We start from the raw sequence: 17652 nt of genomic DNA, 5'->3' as shown, positions 1-17652 counted from the left end.
CGCGAGCTGCAGGCAAATTTACCTCACTGTGCATATGCCCACCTCACAGCTGATTTTTGGCCAGTTTGAGGTCTTTTTCAGCCTCCCAAAGGCTTGAGGAAGGCTTCTGCAGGCTTCTACAAGCTTTGCAGGCCTAAATCTAGCTCCGTGTCATCACTTCCAGTATTTTCGGAAAAACTGGAAGTGACAAAACAGGGCTAGATGTCAGCCTATAAAGCTTGTAGAAGCCTGCAGAAGCCTTCCTCAAGCCTTTGGGAGGCCGAAAAAGGCCTCAAACCAGCCAAAAATCAGCTGTGAGGCACAGTGCAAGGGGGCAGTGGGGTGGTGGTGGGTGGGGATTGCGCGCGCATGCATAGGGGACATGGGGGCACATTGCTTTTTAGGTGCTGGCACACAAGAGTGAGCGTACAAGCGTGTGCACAATTTTGGGCACAGGAACCCAAAAAGGTTAGCCACCACAGACCTAAACAGACTGAGCAGATGAAGAAAAAATGTACAAGGAAAAAGACAGAATGTTCAAAGATTCTGAAATTAGAAAAAAATGGCTAAAAGACTCATTAGCATGTCAGAAGAATAATAGGTTTTCTAATCTGCTCAGAAGTAAAAGGGGTTAGAAGCAATAATTCTACAGGACATGTCTTATTTGTATTGAGTCTGACATTACTTCAATATGTAGAAAGCAAGAAGGAATGAATACATGCCATTCACATGGCAGATCTTTCTAGTTAGCTCTTGACAAATTGGCATTTTCAAATATTTAAAAGGTTGCCACAAAGAAAAGAAAAATCCCTTCAAGGGTTTTATTAGAGCGACAGGGCAAAATTCAGAACAACCCTCAAGAAATGCTATTTTGCAACTGCAAGAGTATGCCTAATTTTTGCTAATCCCCCTTTATCCAGATGTTATCCAGAAGTCATCTTCTGCAGCATTTTGGAGGGTCTTCTGTATTTTCTTCCATGTTTCAAAGCAGCTTCTGATGTCCACAAATGACTGCAAAAGAAAGAGCATACTGGAAAGCTTCAGTAACACAAGCGACACTCTTCTCATGCATCTGTATTTCCCCTAGAGTTAACATTTGGGAGAATTATTTTCAGCCACAGAATTGGATCGTCTCAAAAGAGTCTGACATATTGTACAAAAGACCCCAAGTGATGCATGGGCTGCTTGAAAGAGAAGACTTTCTGACACAAGTAAGTGTTTGGCCTGGAGGACCATTTCTCTCCCAGTGCTATTGTTGGCCTGAATTCATCTTACCCTGCTCTTTTATGCTCCCTGGAGTTCCTTGGGGATCCTCCTTATCACAAAGCAGGAAGCAAGGGCCGGAAACTTGGCAACAAGATACTTCTTTTACAGAAGTGATAGGAAACAGCCTAAGTGCCAACAATTCTTGCAACACTGCTTAATAATGTTAAACAGTGGATGGAGGAGAATGCAACTTCTAAACATGAAGCCTGCCATGAGACAATCCAGGAATGGAAATAAAAATACTGAAATTAGCGTCCAAACTCCAGAAGCAAAACAAGGTGCTTTGGCCAAAAAGCCATCTCCAGAGAGCTCTCCCTTTCTTTTAATTCAGCAAGAAATCTGCAAGATTATCAGACTGATTGTGACAAAGAGAAGTGTCTGTCTTCCCATTGGCGTCATTACTGACCTTTCTGGAAATAAATCTTTACTTGTTCTGGTGAATGGTTTTGGTTTGATTGAACAAGTGGTACAAATTAGAAAATTGCAGCCTTTGGATCATTGCATTACTCCAAACGGCTAACCACATCTGAGAGAGGGAGGAATAATTCAGATGATGATATGAGAGCATTTTCATCTACAATACTATCTGTGGGTAACTGGTCAAGCTGTGCCATCTCAATTCTAAGAAGTTGGTTTGATTATTTTCATAAAGTGAAAGATCCAACAGCAGAATGATTTTTTTAAAAAAATGAGTGATTGTCCTTATTCAATCATAGAGATGAACTGTATACTTTAAATTAACTGTATATTCTGAAAATCAATTAATTTAATTGTTCTACAATACATTCAATTAGGTTGGTTTCTCTGGCTATGAACATTCAAGTTCAGTGCAGGTATTCCTGGATTCTTTTTCTGTTAGTTTCAGAAAGCAGATGCAACTTAATTCCAGAGACAATCTTAAATGAATCTGTTATAGGTCAATGTTAATAATAATCATACCAGTTTCTTCTCTGAACTAATACATGAAGGAAATTCATTTTACCCAAACAATGGACAACTTCTTTGAAAATCATCAGTGGTCAAGATGGGCATGGCCACTGAGGAGGTACCAAAATAGAATGGGGCTACATCCAATTCTTGTCTACTAGTTGTCTATTCCTGGTTTACACAATTTAGGAAAGTGTCCATCATGGCCGTCAAAAAGGTCTGATTCTGTAACTGGAAGCTACTTGAATTGAATGGCCAGCATGACCTTTGCACTTTGTCAACCTTGATAATGTTTTCTACTTAATTTTAGAGAGGCCAGTGCCAAGATTAACATTCTTTTGGGGGAAAGTAACTTGTACATCAATTCCAAATTCTGGATAAGAAATGCCTTCATTCCCACCCCAAACTGTTCCTTTAAGATAAAAAGCAACTTAAAGGTTTGTTAGAGGCAATCTATGACTGCAATTACTTCATTAAAATTTGCAAAGACTGTTCTACAACTTATACCTTCTAGATGTATATTGACTATAATTCTCAAGGCTTTAGGGTGGCTGGTGTGTGTGTGTGCCCTATGTGTGTATTTAATTGAGCATTACAACCAGTTCAATTTTTCTTGTCATGAATCAGAGTTATTTCTGAACAGGATTTTAATAGAACTTACTTTGATCTCTTTCCTTAATTAAAAAATGTAAACACTTTTGGCTTTACTTCATTCAGGATGATAAGTTTCCTACAGAAAAAAAAAAAACCTCTCTAAGCAGTTTACGGAGTCAGCCTATTGCCCCCAACAATCTGGGTCCTCATTTTATCAACCTTGGAAGGATGGAAGGCTGAGTCAACCTCAAGCAGGTGCGACTCAAACTGCCAAACTGCAGAAGTAGCCTGCAGTACTGCATTCTAACCCCTGCACCTCCACGGTTTCAAATCCATATGAATAAAAAACAAAAGTGTCTCATGATCTTCAAATTATCCAGAGAGAAGTAGAGATAAATTCATTTTTAGAGGAAAGTTGTCTTCATTTCTGTCCCCTATAAGACCATATTTTCCAATACAGTACATACGGTCATGGAATCATAACATTGTAGAAAGGGACATTTTAGGACATCAGGTTCAATCCAATCCCCTATTCAGGGCAGGAATCCAAATTAAATCATTTCCAGTATTTATCATCCAACTTCTGTTTGAAAACATCACAAAAGGAAAGCCTAGAATGCTCTCTTAGTAACTGGTTCCATAGTCAAACTGTTCATACTGTTCCTTAGCATTGAACTAGAATCTTGCCTTCCTGTAAATTAAAACCAAGATCTCATATCCTGACTTTTGGGACAGAAGATCTTGTACTTCTGAATAAAAATCTTCTTCAGATACTTGAAATGCATTTGATTGCCACCATCATTCTGCCAAGAATGTGTTAGTGTGTGTGTGTGTGTGTGTGTGTGTGTGTGTGTGTGTGTGTGTGTGTGTTGAATTTTACTCTATTAGTCTTTGAACTAAAATATAATTTCATTTTGATTAGGAGAAGCAAGACCTTCCCTCACTTTTTCCTTCACATCAGGTTGGGAGACATTGGCTCCTAAGAAAATGCTAAGAATTAATTATAGAACAAAAGCAAGAGGCCAGTGCCAGAAATTACTATAAACATCATTTTCCCTTATCCCTTGACCTATTGTGTGGAGGTATTCTGCTGCAAGGCCTTTTTTTTAAAAAAAAAAAAGCCACTGTATTGAGCTGACTTTTTGGTACTCTGTTTTTTTTAAAAAAGCATTTACAGCATTATTTCTTTGATATAGTGTTGTGCACACTACTTCTGTCTTTCAAATGCAAATACCAGCTTGCCCTCATAGTTGTGTATGTCAAAAGTAATGATAACCATGCAAAACAGAGCTGTGTGTGGCCTCCCTTAGAAATGGACATAAGATTGAAAATTGATGTGGAGAATTTGGAAACATTCTATGTTTTAAGTTCCAGCTCTGTCTTGATTCCTTCACCCAGGAAAGCTATAAAAAGGGGTATACAATTTGAGGCCCCAAGAAGGTATCCAGCCTCCTGTAAAAGGCCTTTCAGTTGTTGATGTCATTCTTAAAGTGACAAAAGGTGAAAAGTATTAAGGGCATGGAAAGGGAATATATTAATAGTATTTAATTAATAAACTGAACAGGAAACAATTAATGAATTACTTAATTAAGGTTTTGTTCTGCCCATATGTTTGTCCTGTCATAAAACAAGGTACAACCTGGTCTCTTTCATTTGTTTTAAATCTCAGATTCTATGTTCAAACCCAGCTCCTCCATTTTTCCCAAGATGCTGTTCCGGTTCTGTGCTTTATGACTGTGTACATAAAATAGAGAAAGAAAAAGCATTTTTGAAACTACTTCTAGAAACTATGAGAAAATATCTTAGGAACTGTGAAAGTCAGCAAGACTTTCACAAGTGTTTTGCCATTGCCTCCTTCCTAGGGTTGAAAGAGAGGGACTGGCTGAAAGTTACCTAATTGGCTTGGCGCCTAAGGCAGGACTATAACTCTCAGTCTCCAGTTTCTGCCCTGGTCCCTTCATTAAAGAAGCATAAATGTACATGTATAGGTGCAAATATATATCACACTGCGCGTGTACAAACTGTACATACAAGCCTGAATAATTTCTAGCACTAAAAGAAAACCATCCCAATTAGAATTCTGTTTTCCACCAAATTGAATACTTCCTATGGCCTTATTGTTTAGAGTTGTAATATTTGTCTCTGGAATTGGGGCTAATATGGAAGCATTTGAAGTAGCCAGCTTTTCCAAGAATCAAACCTCTGAGATTACCATCTGCTCATCTCAATCATATCCAAAACCTTTGTCAGTCCTTCAAAAGCAAGCATTTAGCCCATACAAAATACCATTGGCTTTCCATAAATAAATAAAAGTGGTACAAGAGAGAAAGTGATTGCTGTAGTGAAGCTCTCATTAAGGTACCTGATCATCGCCAGAGGGAAATTGGGAAGACCTCTGGCTCTCTTTTCTTCAACAACATGTTCACCTTGCATGTTATTATCAGAGGGAGGGAAGGATAGGAATCAACCCATGGTTTATGACTAGGGCTTAGAGAGAGCTAAGTTGTTAATCAAAGTGGCATTTATTACTATTTACAATAGATTACAATCAACAGCTGGCAACATTTACAGTATTCCACGCGTATTCTAAGACAACTCACATGTCCATATATATTAAGTGAACCCAAATCTCCAACATGCATTATCAAGCCCATTTCTGAACGTTCCTAAAATGTGTCAGAAGCACACAGCTTTCATCTACCTATTCTCCCACAGATCCTTTTCTAATTGCAGGCATAGGAATGCAGACTGTTTACTTAGCAAACTTTGTTTCCCTTTCCAAAGAATAGAAGTCAGGTATTACCTAAAATGGTGGGGGAAGTGGGGGGGGGGGGGAGAGAAGAAAACACACATTTGCATTTTAATCAAAACTCGCTTGTCAGCACCTAAATCCACCTCCTTTCTTTTATGGCTCTGCACCAATCCAGAGCTACATTGTTTTATGGTTTTCTGAAGATTTGATTCCCTTCCAGGCAGCCTATACCGCCAGGTATTTTTCACTAAAACCTCATCAGTTGATTACACTTGTCATCTGATCTTCTGCTATGTAGCTCTGGATCTTCTTGTTCCTGTGCTCACTTAGATGCTCCTTTTACTATCATTATCTCCTTTGAACCTCAAATAAACTCTTCCCTCCATCTCCTCACTGCCTATCTCTTTTGGTCTTACACTCTTTGTCTCAAAAATAAATAGACTGTATAGATTATATAGAGATAGATAGATAGATAGATAGATAGATAGATAGATAGATAGATAGACAGACAGACAGACAGGACAGAGATGATGATGGACAGACAGACAGACAGACAGACAGACAGTGTGGACCAGATTGCAAATGGTTTAAGGACTGAATTATTAAGGAGTTTTTTTTAACTGCTGACATACTTTGAATATTGCAACCTAGAAGTAAGGAGAAACTTCCTAGCAGTGAGAACAATTAACCAATGGAACAGCTTGCCCTCAGAAGTTATGGGTGCTTCATCACTGGAGGCTTTTAAGAAGAGACTAAATAGCCACTTGTCTGAAATGGTACAGGGTCTTCTGCTTAGCAGGAGGTTGGACTAAAAGACCTCTACTTGGGTCCTTCCCAACTTTGTTTTTCTATATTTTGCATCTTGGCATTTACAATGCTGAATCTGAGGAGGAGGTTGTTATATCATGGCCGCTCATCCTGCCACAATCCTATTCCAATTTAATAACCCAGCAGCCATCAGATTCATGGCTACTTAAGCAGCTTCTCAGACACTATCAGTTTCCTATCTGCCAATCACCAATTCCCCTTTAATTACACTTTCTAGTTTCTGCTGTCATATTCGATTTCTTGAACAAAAACCAAAAGCCACAAAAACTATGTATGAGCAGAAATTATTAGATTAACACGTAATTTCTCTTTCAGTACTGAAGGAAAAACATGCTCTCTTATCATAGTGTTATCAGACCATAACCTTGCTTTACACAAGTCATTGAAACACATTACATAGGTCTCTTGGTATGTGGTAAAACCAAGGAGGGAAAAACAAACAAGCATGTAGACTAAAAGTACTCCTAGGAAAAAAATCAAGCACTTTCCCCTAACTTGGTATCCTTCATATGTATTGGCCTTAAGAAACAGAAATCATAACTAGCATAAGTATCTGAGTATTTATGGGGCATGTGGACCAAAAGTGCTTCTTCGGTAGGAAAAGCCCATTTTTTCCACCTTCCGTTCACTTTGACGGACCTTTCCGTCTGCAGCCCAACTCCTAAATTGCCAAACAAGCAGCCTTCCACCAAGTCTCATTTCCAAGGAATCGAAGCAAATGCTTTTATGCTCTTTCCTTCACTTTGTTTTGTTCATTTTATTTTAATCATGTTTACATCCTTCAACTCTCTTTTCCAATGTTAGGGTGGTCTGCAATAGAAAGTACGATGACATGATTTACGCCCTTATTAATCTCAAGGTAAGCAATTGCACCACTCTGCAGCTCAAGCAGACTGGTGGCTGCAGCTGAAATTATCTTGCCATTTCACGTCATTTCTGGCATTAATCATAGCTTAGCAATTAGCTGCAGAACGTCTGCTATATGGAAATCATAAGAACAAAGCATTTAAATTTAAAATGGATAAATTAGGATGACATTTATTAATAAAGCGTTGCATATAAGGGGCTTTGGAGCCTACAGTTTAAATATCATTTCCCTGTCATTACATGCCCACACAGCAAGGCATGGGACTCTCTAATGGAAATCAAACAATTTCCCCTAACTTGATATCATTCACATGTATTGGCCTTAAGAAACAGAAATCACAATCAGCATGAAAGCATCTGAGTATTTATGGGGCTTCCAGAATCAGCCAAGGATCCTGCAATTATCACAACAGATTCTCATTCCATTATCCAGCTCCCTGGATCCTAAATATCTTTTAGAGACTTATTTGTTGTATATCATCCAGATTCCAGAAGATACTAACTTGTACACCTGCCTTTCATTTCTCTCATTTCAAAGATGATTGAAAGGTGGGAGGGGGAATTACAATAATAAAATTAGATAGCCCCTCCAAATTAGTTTTAATAATACACACCTAGCTGTATGTATCCCTTAATGGGGTGTGACCATTAGAATGGCTAATACACTGCCTGGATCAATGGAACACAAGCTAGACTCTTGATCAGATGGTGGATTAAGTCAATGTTTTTCCTTGTGGAAAAGTCCATATAATTAGCACTTTATGATTCAATTGTATTTGTGACAGTGGAGTGTAACTTAGCAAGATATCTCTTGTATATTACATGAAAAGAAGTGCCAAAATTGCAAGGCTATAAATCCGAGGATTTGAACTATCCTCCTGTTTTTCATTATTCCACAGAAATACCTAATAAAATCTGCCTGGCTAAGGATCAGTGAGTGCAGCAGCACAACAAGAAATCAAACAAGTTTACTTGGCTTGGTTAGGGAAAGTCATAACTTCTGAGATTACTGCTTTTTACAAGAGGTCAATTGTCCAGTGTACACAGTATTTTGACTCAACTATTCCACATGATAAACTGCAATGAAGAAGTGAAAAAAATATAGATGTTTTGCAGCATAAAGAGAACACTGACTCTGGTTATTTCATGCTGATTAGAAGAAATATTAACAACTTTTCATCCTTCTTTCTGACTTACTAGAATTTTTCTCCATGATACAGGTAGTCCTCAACTTATGGCCACAACTGAGCCCAAAATTTCTGTTGCTAAGTGAGACATTTGTTAAGTGAGCTTTGTGCCATTTTACAACCTTTCTTGCCACAGTTGTTAAGTGAGTCACTGCCGTTGCTAAGTTAGCAACTCGGTTGTTAAGTGAATCTGGCTTACCCATTAATGGCCCTTGCTTGTCAGAAGGTCACAAAAGGGGATCACATGACTATCCATCATAAATATGAACCAGTTGCCAAGCATCGGAATTTTGATCACATGGCCATGGGGATGTGTAGAGTTGTAATTGCAGGAATGTTCCTATCTCGGATGGCAAACCTCAGATAAAGAATGTTTCCAAGCAAATACAACTCAGGTAAACAAAGTCACTAATCTAAAGGAGGATTAGAGAGAGAAAGTAAACATATATTAGACTTTAACTAGAGATAATTAATTGTATGGATTACTGTGCTAAACAGTAACGAAAGTTAAGCAGTAACCAAAGTTAACGAGTGATGGAGGATAACTAAAAATGTGTATAAATGCAAGACTAGACTCCAATAAAGATCATCATGATTCAGTTGTTCATGATCAAACAACTCGACTGCCTCATCATTACAACAGGGATGCTGCAATGGTCATAAGTGTGAAAAATGGTCATAAGTCACTTTTTAAAGTGCTGTTGTAACTTTTGATGGTCACTAAATGAACTGTTTTAAGTTGAAGACTATCTGACATGTGCCACAGAGATGACAGTATTGCCTATAAGCTAAGTAGCAAATGTTTTTGCAAGCTTCCTTTGAGCCTTATTACAACCTATGATGACATATGCTTGAGAGACTAAAAGTCTGATCATTCTTTGATTAGCTAGACAGAGGAAATAGTATTTTTAGATAAGAAAGACCTAACGAGGGAGCATAGGAAAATATGGAACAAAACATAAGATCACACTTATGCAGCCATCCAAAACCTGAATTATATTTCCCAGCATTCTCAGTAATGGCCATCCTGGCCCTGAAATTATGGAAGCTGATGCTTAGTATCTGGGGAGTCCTCGATAAGGAAGTTTATTCTAACTACAACAGCCATTGGTTCTCTCTCTTGTACATGGACGAATCTATTGAAATGTCCATCACTATCACAGGCCAGCAAAGAAAACTTGGATACCCTGGAATTCATATCACAATGATCAAAGGGCGATCCAAGATTTCTTTTTAGACCATCAAGTGCTGCTACATAAAGAGCATCACATCATGTTTATCAGTGTCTAGTCAGTGCAGCCTAGAATAGAAACCCAAAGAGATTCATCCTCCATAAAAGGCTTCTTTTCTACTCAGGCAGAAGGGTTCAAATGCACATTCCTGCCTTATCTATCTCCTCCTACTCTTGCACTGTGAGGCCAGACATGACTATGGTTGTGCAAAGCTACATCTCATTCTCCCTTTAAAATGAGAGGGCATAAATTTACTAGAATTATAAACACTGACCAAACTGCAATAGCCATATAGGAAAGTAACAATGGAAAAATGGTATAACTGAATTATGGAGTATGCTGCAAGATGTAATAGATTGCAGATACATGTTTGGATAGCTTTAAAAACAAGATTGGGTAACTTCATGGAGGACGAGACTCTCAGGGCCAACATGCTCTAGTGGCAATGTGATTGATACCAATATTGATTCAGTATCAGATACAATATTAGTTGATGTGGACCCAGAGGTTTATAGAGGGATTCTAGGCTGATTAAAAATAACACTAAATGCCTTCGCTCTGATTCAACAAGACACTTGCTATTTCTAAAATTCAGTGGAGTGGAGTTATTGGAAATTACTCTTTTCCCAGTTTAATTTCCAAACAATTAAACTCATACCACCATTGAGCTCTGGCAGCACAGGTTGAGGTTGGCTCAGCCTTCCATCGTTCTAAGGTTGGTAAAACGAGGACCTAGATTGTTGGGGGCAAAAAACTGGCATTGTAAACCATGCTGTAAAAGCTGTTGCTATTGCTATATTTATTCATTATATTTAAATAAGAACTTATTGTGTGTGTTATTGTTACATGAAGGCTTGTCCTTGATATTGTTTAGCAAAACAAGTTAACCATACATATGAATTTGGAAAAAAATATAGCAATCATGTATATATTTATTTTTCATCTGGTGGCTGTAATTATGCCTGTTTTAGGCATATACCTAAGTGCAGGGCATAAGCAGAAGGGAAATAAATAACTGCCCACGTAATTGAAATCCCATGCTACTTCCAGGAGAATATGGTGAACTGAAGATGTCTCTGAGAAAGTGAAGGTGACAATTGCAGAAAAGACAAAGAACCAGTGAATGGGCCTTCTCAGAACCTCTCTGAACAAGGAGAGGATGGGAAATCACCCCATGTGGTCCAAAGGGTTACTTCTTGTGAAGAGATCAGCAGGTTTGAGCACTGAGATCTGAAGAGTTTTTTGGAGACTCATTTTTACTGGATATACTGACAGGTCATCTCCTACATTTACAAAGAAAAAACAAAAAACCCCAAACAAAAATAGCAGAAGTTTTTTAAAAAAATTAAAGAGAAAATAGAAATGACAAATCAAAATGGCTTTTTACTGCATTTAGCAGAAATCTGTGCAATGAGATAAAGAGGAATTGAAGAGAAATCAAATCCTGCAACAATATCTGAATGAATCAAAGGCAATTACTGTCAGAAGTAAAAGGAGACCATGTAAAATTTGCTTATATGATCAAGGATAAAATAAGATATGCATTTGTAAAGTTCTGAAAACCATTTATAGACTTTTTTGCTGACACCAGGATTGAAAAGTTGAAGTGTTATAGTTTTACTTATAGATAAGAGATGGCTATAGGATGAAAAAATAATTGTATTCCTATAGGGGGGTGAATAGTTATCAAATTTGTTTATACTTGTGATGAAGGTTAAAAGTGACTCCTTTATTTCTTTTCTTTTTCTTTAGCATGGTCTTTCCTTTTTTTCTTTTTTCTTTTCCTTGACATTTGTGCTCTCTATTTTCCTCTGTTTCTAAATTTAGTTTTGTTAGTATTTATTACTGTAATCAAATTCTTTAATAAAAATTATACACACACACACATAGAGGTGAAACTCAAAAAATTAGAATATCGTGCAAAAGTTCATTTATTTCAGAAATGCATCTTAAAAGGTGAACCTAATATATGAGATAGACTCATTACATGCAAACCAAGATAGTTCAAATCGTGATGTATCATAATTGAGATGATTATGGCTTACAACTCATGAAAACCCCAAAGCCACAATCTCAGAAAATTAGAATATTGTTCAATATTCTAGGCTCAAAGTGTCCCACTCCAGTCAGCTAATTAAGCCATAACACCTGCAAAGGGTTCCTCAGTCTTTAAATGGTCTCTCAGTCTGGTTCAGTAGGAATCACAATCATGGGAAAGACTGCTGACCTGACAGTTGTGCAGAAAACCATCACTGACACCCTCCATAAGGAGGGAAAGCCTCAAAAGGTAATTGCAAAAGAAGTTGGATGTTCCCAAAGTGCTGTGGAAGGGAAAAGTGTGGAAGAAAAAGGTGCACAAGCAGCAGGGATGACCGCAGCCTGGAGAGGATTGTCAGGAAAAGGCCATTCAAAAGTGTTGGGGACTTTCACAAGGAGTAGAGTGAGGCTGGAGTCAGTGCATCAAGAGTCACCACACACAGACGGATCCTGGACATGGGCTTCAAATATCGTATTCCTCTTGTCAAGCCGCTCCTGAACAACAAACAATGTCAGAAGCGTCTTATCTAGGCTAAAGAAAAACAGACCTGGTCTGGTCCACTATGAAGTTTCCACAGTCTGTGTTGATTTGGGGAGCCATGTCATCTGCTGGTGTTGGTCCACTGTGCTTCATTAAGTCCAGGGTCAACGCAGCCGTCTACCAGGAGATTTTGGAGCACTTCATGCTTCCTTCCGCAGATGAGCTTTATAGGGATGCTGAGTTCATTTTCCAGCAGGACTTGGCACCTGCCCACACTGCCAAAAGCAACAAAACCTGGTTCAATGGCCGTGGAATTACTCTGCTTGATTGGCCAGCAAACTTGCCTGACCTGAACCCCATAGAGAATCTATGGGGCATTGCCAAGAGAAAGATGAGAGACATGAGGCCGAACAATGCAGAAGAGCTGAAGGCCGCTATTGAAGCATCCTGGTCTTCCATAACACCTCAGCAGTGCCACAGGCTGATAGCTTCCATGTCACGCTGCATTGAGGCAATCATTGCTGCAAAAGGGGTCCAAACCAAGTACTGAGTACATATGCATGCTTATACTTTTCAGAGGTCCGATATTGTTCTATGCATAATCCTTGTTTTATTGATTGCATGTAATATTCTAATTTTCTGAGATTGTGGATTTGGGGTTTTCATGAACTGTAAGCCATAATCATCACAATTATGACAAATCACGGCTTGAACTATCTTGCTTTGCGTGTAATGAGTCAATCTCATATATTAGTTTCACCTTTTAAGTTGCATTACTGAAATAAATGAACTTTTGCAAGATATTCTAATTTTTCAAGTTTCACCTGTTTATAAAAATCCATGCAACTAGCAATTTCTCACTAAATCAGGAAACATTTGAGTTTTTCCAGAGTGTTAGTACTGACAGGAAGAGAGAAGAATGTAAGGAAAGGGGAAAAACTTCACAGGAAAAAAGTCTATGCCAGCTCCTATATTCATATGTTAGGAAACCAATAGAGAAGCTTCAAAAATGCCAATTTCTGAACAGGAAAGTAATTTAGAGATTGCTTTGGAAAATACTGTATTTAACTGGCATCATCAAAACAATACATACTTTACTTTCATGTCTACTGTGCATCCTGTGATCATGACATGCTAAAGGTTAAAAAAAGATTTTGCAGGCCCTTTTTCTCCAAAAGAAGAGGGTTTTTTTTACCATAGAGAAAAAGAAAAATTTATCCGCATGCTTTTAGGAAGTGCTTTAAGCTTATTGACTGTTCCATCAACCACGGTTCCTCAAAAACATGCTGACTATCATTTCCTTTAGCAAGTTAGATAAAAGCAAGGCTAAAATAATTATCTTTTACTGAATGGGTAAAGCTCCCCTTAAGAGGGAAAGTCAAGTTTGCCATGGAGAAGATGAATCAACAAATATTCAATTTTATCATCTTCTCCTGTTGGAATTGAGTCTTGTATATATAATAATTTTTGCTATGTTCTAACAGACATCATTTAATCCTATAAAGCAGAGGCAATCACTGTAGAGATTAAGATGCGGGGGCTAGAACTGAGAAGACTCAAATTGAATTCTAACTTTAGCATAGGAAACTTAATTTTTTATTTTATTTATTTATTTTGATTTGTCAATCACATAAGATAATAGGTATAAGTATATACATAGTTATGAATACATGAATGGGTACATATAAGAAAAATAAAAGAAACAATAGGACAGGGACAGTAGGCACGTTGGTGCGCTTATGCACACCCGCTACAGACCTCTTAGGAAAGGGGTGAGGTCAATAGTAAATACTCTAAGGTTAAAGTTTTTGGGGTTTAGAGAAGAAACCACAGAGTCAGGTAGAGTAATTCCAGACATTGATCACTCTGTTGCTGAAGTCATTTTTCCTGCAATCAAGTTTGGTGTGGTTAACTTTGAGTTTTTGTCTCTTGTGTGCTCTTGTGTTGTTATGGTTGAAGCTGAAGTATTCATTGACAGGTAGGACATTGTAATGTATGACTTTATATACTATACTTAGATCGGACTGAAGGTGGCGTAGTTCTAGGTTTTCTAGGTCTAGAATTTCAAGTCTGGTGGCATAAGGTATTCTACAACAAATAGAGGAGTGTAGAACTCTTCTTGTGAAATATTTCTGGACTTTTTCAACTGTGCTAATATCAGATACGTAATGTGGGTTCCAGACTGATGAGCTGTATTCGCGTATTGGTCTAGCAAATGTTTTGTATGCTCTAGTTAGTAGTGTGATATTACCAGAGAAAAAGCTATGTAGGATTAGGTTAACAATCCTTAATGCCTTTTTGGCTATGTAGTTACAGTGGGCTCTAGCACTTAGATCATTAGAGATGAGTATTCCAAGGTCCTTGACAGAGTTTGGATCATCAACAAGGTATTGACTATTCAGCTTGTATTTATTTTCTGTTTTTTTTTTTTTTTGCCAATATGTAGGACAGAGCATTTATTTGTTGAGATTTGAAGTTGCCATTTGTTTGACCATTCTGATACATAGTCAAGATCTTTTTGAAGGGTAGCAGTATTGTCTGTGGTGTTGAACAGCTTTACAACATCAGTGAAGAGAACACAGTTGCTCTTAATGTGATCACAGAGGTCATTTATGTAGAGTATGGAGAGAGTTGGTCCTAGAACACTGCCTTGGGGGACACCACTATTGACAGGTACAGAATTTGATAGGACACTCCGAATTTTGACCATTTGTTGTCTGTTTGACAGGAATACTTCTATCCAGTTATGCAGTTGTCCAGAGATACCATAAGATTTTAGTTTTAGGAGTAGTTTGTTATGTACCACTGAATCAGACTTTACAGAAGTCTATGTAGATTGCGTCTATTGTTTTGCCCTGATCGAGTTGTGTAGTCCATATGTTTTTGCAGTGTAAGAGTTGCAGATTACAAGATAGTTTTTTTCTGAAACCAAATTGTTTATTAGAGAGTAGGTTGTTTGTCTCTAAGTGGAGGATAATGGATTGATTAATAATTGATTCCATGACTTTACAGGTTTTGCAGCAAAAAGAGATTGGTCTGTAATTTTCAACTAGGCTGGGGCCTCTCTTTTTGAAGATGGGGATGATTGTGGCTTGTGACCATAGGTTAGGCAAGGAGCTGGTCCTGAAAGATTTTTCAAATATTATGCTTAGAGGTTTGGCTATGGCAATGGATAGCTTTTTTAAGAAGTAGGCACATATTCCATCTGGTCCAATAGATAGAGATGGTTTTAGATTGCGTAGTGCTTTTTCAACATTGTCTTCTGAAAAATCGATATGTATTAGATCATTGTAGTTTTCTGTGGTTCAGCTAGGAAATATTGGGCATGATCCATTGCTGTTTACAAATACTGAGCCAAAGAATGTGTTAAAGAGGTTGGCTTTATTGGTATCATCGTTGCAGTCTTTACCATTAGGTGCTATCAGGGGTGGGATGGACCTTCAGTCTTTTAGTTTGTTGTTTGCAAAATTGTAAAAAGCGAGGATGGAATTGATGCATAGAAGGTTTTCCTCTTGTTTATTGTGATAATTGGTGCATTCAGTCTTTATCTGGTGGCATAAAGTTTTGTATCAGCTTTTGAAGTTCGCAATGTGACCAGATTTGTTTCTCCGCCAGAGTGATCTCTTTTTGGATTGAAGTTTCCTTATTGTTATGGGTAATCTGTTTTTTGTTTTGTTTTGGGAGTTGTTATTGATGACTCTTTTGACTTCAAGTAAAAATATCTTGTAATGGTCTTCTACAGTATTGCATCCAGTGAATAGAGATTGCCAATCAAGGAATGAAAGATCATTGTCTATAAGATCATAGTTGCTTTTTTTGAAGTTATAATTGGGGATTACATCATTGTGATGATTTTTGTGTGGGTGTATGTTGAATCAAAAGTCAATCATATTGTGGTCACTTGGAAAAGGGTTCTTCAGTTTGTATTCCATAAATTAAATTCAAACTATTGCAGAAGATGAGATTGAGACAGTTGTTTAGTCTAGTGTTGTTGGTTACTAGTTGTTCCAGTCCCAGATTTGTAACAGCATTGTAGAAGGTTGCATGTATGGATTCAGTTGTACATTCCTTTAGGGTCCAGTTAATATGAGGTAGATTGAAGTCACCAAGAAAGATAAAAGCGTGTGGGCAGGATGTTGCCCATGTTAGTAGTGAATTCAGTTTGTCATAATCAGGTGCTCTGTAACATAGTAAGAATCGAAATGTGATATTTAAGGATAGTTCACAGATGATGGTCTTAGGAAGAGCAAGCTCTTGGGTAACTTGGATATTTTTTAGATGTAAGGACTTTTTCAGATGTAAAGAGATTGCAACACCACTTCCTCTACAAATTTCATGATCTGATCAGTAAACATGATAGTCTCTTATTGTGGTAATGGAGTGAGGGAGAGATGCATTGAGCCATGTTTCACAGACAAAAATGATGTCGAATTTAGCCATATTTAGTAAGAGGAGAAATTCCGGTATTTTATTCACAAGGCTTCTTGCATTGAGTAGCTTGCATTTAAGGCCAGCTGTAGTTGGAATTGAGGTAGTTAGGGGCATGCATGCCTAGTCTTGGGTGATGGTGGATTGGTTGAGGTAGGGTGGTGGTTGAAGGTTAAAGCTGAGTTCAGGTTGTGTGACTTACTTTTGATACAGTCAGCATGGTAGTCAATGTACAGGTCCGTCTCTCCATTTTCTAGACATTTTTTTGAGTTCAGTGCAGAGTACATGGGAGCGGGCACATTGCTGTATGGTTAGGTCAGGGCGACAACGGAGGTTCTTATGGTTGGTGTTGGTTTTGGTGAGTGAATTTATAGTGTAAATGAATTTATGTTTGCTTGATTCATTTTTGCAAATGACCCTGCAGAAGCGTGGGGCCACGGAGCCGTCTCTGTTTTTGAGCTCTCGGCCAATGCAGGAAATGTCAAGTATTTCATCAGGGGAGATGGTTGATGCTTGATAATCACTGATGATGTTCCGGACAGTTGTGCTGTCATCATTGTCATTGATGTCCTCTAAACCAAATAAGATGACATTTGGATGTTTCCGTTCGTGCTCAACAGCTTCTCTGATGATGATTGGTATATCATTATTTGTCTGATTTATGTTTTTTTGTGGATTGGGTTGTGGTTGTAGGGTAGAGATGTGGTTTGTAGCCGTTGGATGTTCAGGTTCTTGCATTGTATCTTTTTTTCAAGGTAGGATAATCTTTCTTTTAAAGTGTCCAGGGATGCTACTATGGTGTCAAGGGCATATTGCCCTGCGCCGTGTGGCCCCCAAAGCTGCAAAACAGTGCGGAGTGCTCTCGGGGTAGGAAATAAAAGAACTTTGCAAAGGCCTTGGCTGGGAATTTGAAATCACCTTCGAGTGCGACCTCTCCGAAGGTGAGTCCCCGCCGATCCCCTTTTTTTTTCCAGGGCTTCCAGGCTTAAACTTTGCAAAGGCAAAGTTTGCATGCGGGAGCGTCTTCCCGCCGAGGAGTGGGAAGGGTTCCGCCCGGCGGGCGGGCTGCTTGGA

This window comes from Pseudonaja textilis, chromosome 2, assembly GCF_049901715.1.
Source record: "Pseudonaja textilis isolate UNSWEBS1 chromosome 2, rPseTex1.2, whole genome shotgun sequence".
NCBI classification, from domain to species: domain Eukaryota; kingdom Metazoa; phylum Chordata; class Lepidosauria; order Squamata; family Elapidae; genus Pseudonaja; species Pseudonaja textilis.
This window is presented reverse-complemented; position numbering follows the sequence as displayed.